Below are 4,610 nucleotides of genomic sequence, written 5' to 3'. Positions count from 1 at the left end.
TCAAAACACACACATACACACACACACACACACACACACACACACACACACATATATATATATATATATATATATATATATATATATATTTATTATTTATTAATGTTATTTTTTTTATTATTATTATTTATTAATAATATTATTTCCTATTTTAAAGTCTATCAATTATGCAATCACTCATTAGTCGTTCCATATTTGTTTGAGAGGTAATAATGAGTGCGTTCGTTTAAGTGGAGTTGCTAGGCTTGTGAAGGAAATGATGGGTTTTGTATCCGAGGGAGGCCAAGTGCTCAACTAGGGTAGTGTAATAGCCTGACCCTTACAGTTATTGGAACTGTTAATCACGACCTTCTCGCCCCCATTTCATCTCTGTAGGATATAGCGAGTTGGCTCAATTGGTAGTGGGAATGAATGAACGATGGTACTTATTCCCCAAGTACCGGGTTCGACTCTCGCGGAAGACAAAAACTTGTTGTTTCATATGGAGAGGAAAGAGGGGACGGGGGGGTAAAAATGTCGTGATTAACAGTGTCGATAACAGTAAAGGTAGAAGTAGTCTCAAATATATCATCTGAGGTATCATAGTCAGAGGTAGGAATGGTGATGGGTGCAAGGTCAGAGGAAGGACGAACAATGTGGTTGTTTGGGGAGAGAGAAATTGAGGGGTTGGTTCAGTTTCAAAGATGGGGAAAGGAATAGGGTACTCATAGAATGAAAGTACCTTCCATTTCTTCCTCTGAAAAGGGGTTGTCGTGTCTTCATCACGATGGTTGTGTCTTCCTCGTCCTCTTCAATCCTTAGAGTCGGAGTGATTCTTTTCCTCTTTTTCTCAAAAACTTGTGATGCCTAAAGCATAGCCAAGCAAACTTGGGCCACAACTTGTCTTGACTGACACATTCTTAGATATTCCAGAACGGCTTCCTTGTTGTCTTATGCAAATATGGAAACAACATAATCATCAACCTTAGAGAGAGCAACCAAAAATCCACTTGCTTGACCCGCTGTTCTCCTGGCATCACCATTGGGTCAAATACAGTGCTTAGGGGACACCAGTCTCATCTTGATAAGGTTGGAGATATTGAATGTGGGAGGAGAAGATGATACCAAGTTTTCCTCTTGAATAGAGACTCCAACTTCCCCTAGAGCCTGAATGAGGGAAGTGTGCATGAGTACTGTAGTTATCAGTCTGTGTATGGGATAATCTTGAGGGGAACAAACTTGGAATTCACCTTCGGGTCTTCGAAGAGTTCTTGGTTCATTCTGAAAATGCCAACCCTTGATTCGAACCCATTTTTTAGCATAATGCCTTCATGTGGGCATCTTGTGATGGAATCAAGGATTGTTGATGATCTTGATAGGAATACCCAACACAGTGCTTGAAACCTCGTCGTCAATGTTTGCATCAGAAAACCTCCAAAAACCTTTTACCAAGACATCCAAAGCATCCTCTTGTCCTAGGTTAAAGTATTCAAACTAGCCTACCTCAACTAGGTCATTGATGAAGTTGAAATCATTCTTAGCTAGGTTTGCGAAATCGACCTTCAATTCGTGTCAAATCTCAAATTAATCCTGTTACATTGAAGCGTTGGAACATAAGAGACATTTGCAGTTGAAGGGTTTGAGGAAGAACTTGATGCCATTGAAGCAAGAGAGATTCAAAAAGAGCAGGAAATTTAAACAGTTTGCAAAGAATGAAAATGTGGGAATTGTGAGTCTTATGAGTAATAAAAAGGTTTAAGAACCAAAAAGGCTGAATTTTAAAAAAATATTACTAGACGCACGCGTGAGACACTTGTCAGAATGTCACACCTTACAAAAAAAATTGTTCACATTCAAGATTAATTAAATTTAAATTAACCAGAGGCACACAAAAATTCAATGTCATGAGAGATAGAGCAAACATATTTTTAACCATTCACTCTATTTAACCATCGACAAACGATATAGAGGATTTAAAAATCATTATTTGATAGACAAAATAATTAGATTTTTCTTTATTAGACTGAATTTGTCCTTAACAAGGGGTTTTGTGAAATATCAGCCAATTAATGATCAGTGTCAAAAAAATTTATGTCAAAAATTGCCTTCTGGAAATAATCTCTTATAAAGTGATGTTTAATCTCTCTATGTTTTGCTCTAGAATGTAGAAAATAATTTTTGGTTAACCATATGGCTGAAGTGTTACCACAAAAGATAGGAATGTTACTCTCATAAATTTTATAATATTCTAGTTGATGCAGTTGGAACCAAATTGGTTTTTCTCTTGTGATTTTGATGTTAACAAATGTATTTTATAGGAAAAATTTGTTTGTACTAATGGCTAGATTAAGTGTGCAGAAGTTAGAACAAGAAAATTAGATGAAAGTACCAGAGGAAGCGATCAGAGGAAGTCACCAGACAATGAAATCAGAGGAATACGAAAGCATATGCATCTGCCTATGAACATATGCCTTTGAAAGCAACGTGCCTCTGAAGGTTATGAAAATTGCCTCTAATGTTTGGGTCTTAAGACTGCCTTTAATATCTGGGTTTGAAGACTGGCTCTGAAGCCATGCACTCAAAACACATATTTCGTTAATCAAAAGTTGCAACACATTCAAAATGTTGCCTTTGATATGTGGCCTCTAATGTTGCACTTGTTGCACTATCTTTGATGATTCAACAATGTGATTTTCCCAAAACCACTAATTCTAAGTCACACAATTATGCCTATACCTTTTATTATCTAAGAAACACAACATCTCACCCAACAAAAAAGTCAATGGCTCTGATGGAAAATCAACGACTTTGATTGAAAGAATTCATTTGGAAGAAAACACTTAGTCAAATAAGAATTTCAGAATATTCCAGAACAAGTCTGAATTTGTTCCCTCTCCAATCAATCAAGAATATGAAAGAAAATTTATGTGAATAAGTTTTTGAACACAATGTGAATTAGATACCGTTCAAAATTATAATTGAAGAAAATCTTTGACCATGGTAAAAAGAAGGTATGACCAAAATATTGTTCATAAGAAAATACAGTCAAAATATTGTTCACAAGAGGATATGGTCAAAATATTATTCAGAAGAAGATATGGTCAAAATATTATTCACAAGAACATATGGTCAAAATGTTGTTCACAAGAAGATATTATCAAAATATTGTTCACAAGAAGATATGGTCAAAATATTGTTTACAAGAAGATATGCTCATAATTTATTCACAATAAGATATGGTCAAAAGATTGTTCACAAAAAGAAATGGTCAAAATATTATTTACAAGAAGATATGATCAAAATATTATTCACAAGAAGATATGGTCAAAATATTGTTCACAAGAAGATATGCTCATAGTTGTCTCACAAGAAAATGTGTTTTGAATTTGTTCACAAGAACATAGGCTCAAAATTATTCACAAGAATATAAACTCATAATTGTTTGCCTCAAAAAGTCTGTAGGTATCAGATTGTTTTGAGAAAACTGTTTTGGAGGGCTAGGTGTTGTGTAATCCAAGGATTTAATTAGTTGTTAAATCCTTCTAAGTGAAAGGACTGGATGTAGCTACCAAGTTGGTGGTGAACCAAGATAAATCTGCTTGTGTCACTATGCTTCTGCACTGTTTACTTTATTGTTGCCTCTAATTACTTAAGCATGATTGCTATTACCTATGTTTTAGTTAAAATCACCAACCTGAGTGGAAACATCAACAAACCACCTTTGTTTGATGGAGAAAGATTTGAGTACTAGAAGGGTAGACTTATAAGCTTTTTTATCTCACAATATCCTAAACTTTGGGACTTAGTGGAAGATGACTACACTACTTCAACAAATATTGATGGCTACACTACTCTAAGGAAAAATATGGATGTTGAGCAGAAGAAGGTGTACAAGATGCAATCACCTTTAAGGAGTTAGACAAATGCACTAACAAATAAACAACAAAGAACATCTATGAAAATCTGGTTCTGACTTATGAAGAAAGCAAACAAGATTAAGAAGCAAATGCCAACCTCATAGTCAGAAAATATGAACTATTTGAAATGCAAGAAGATGAAGACATTGAAACAATGTTTGAAATATTCCATACTCTAGTCTCAAGATTAATGGTTCTTGAAAAGGGTTATACTATTGTTGATCATGTGAAGAAAAATCTTAGGAGTTTGCTAAGTAAGTGGAGACCTAAGATTACAACCATTGAAGAAGCTATAGATCTGAATATTCTTAAATTGGAAGAACTAATTAGCTCGTTGAGATCACATGAAATTGAGCTTGCAAAGGATGAGTCCAAGCATAATCAAAAGGATATTGAATTAGATGACCAGAATATGGACTAAGAGGATAAGGAGTTGACTTTCATATCTAGAAAAATTCAGATGATGTGGCACAAAAAGAAAGCCATTCCCTTAAAGAAAATCCAGGCAGTTCAATAGAGGAAAGGATGAAAAGTCTGAAAAGAAAAGCATCAGCAACGAACCTGGGCATGTCAAGTCTGAATGTCCAAATTTGGAGAAAAAAATGAAACATCAAAGGAAAGAATTTAGACCCAAGAAGAAGGTTTTGATGGTTACATGGGATGTCCAAATCATAAAAGCTTGTTTACTTCTTTATTTGTCACTAGCACGAAATT

The sequence above is a fragment of the Cicer arietinum genome, chromosome 5 (assembly GCF_000331145.2).
Source record: "Cicer arietinum cultivar CDC Frontier isolate Library 1 chromosome 5, Cicar.CDCFrontier_v2.0, whole genome shotgun sequence".
NCBI classification, from domain to species: Eukaryota; Viridiplantae; Streptophyta; class Magnoliopsida; order Fabales; family Fabaceae; genus Cicer; species Cicer arietinum.
This window is presented reverse-complemented; position numbering follows the sequence as displayed.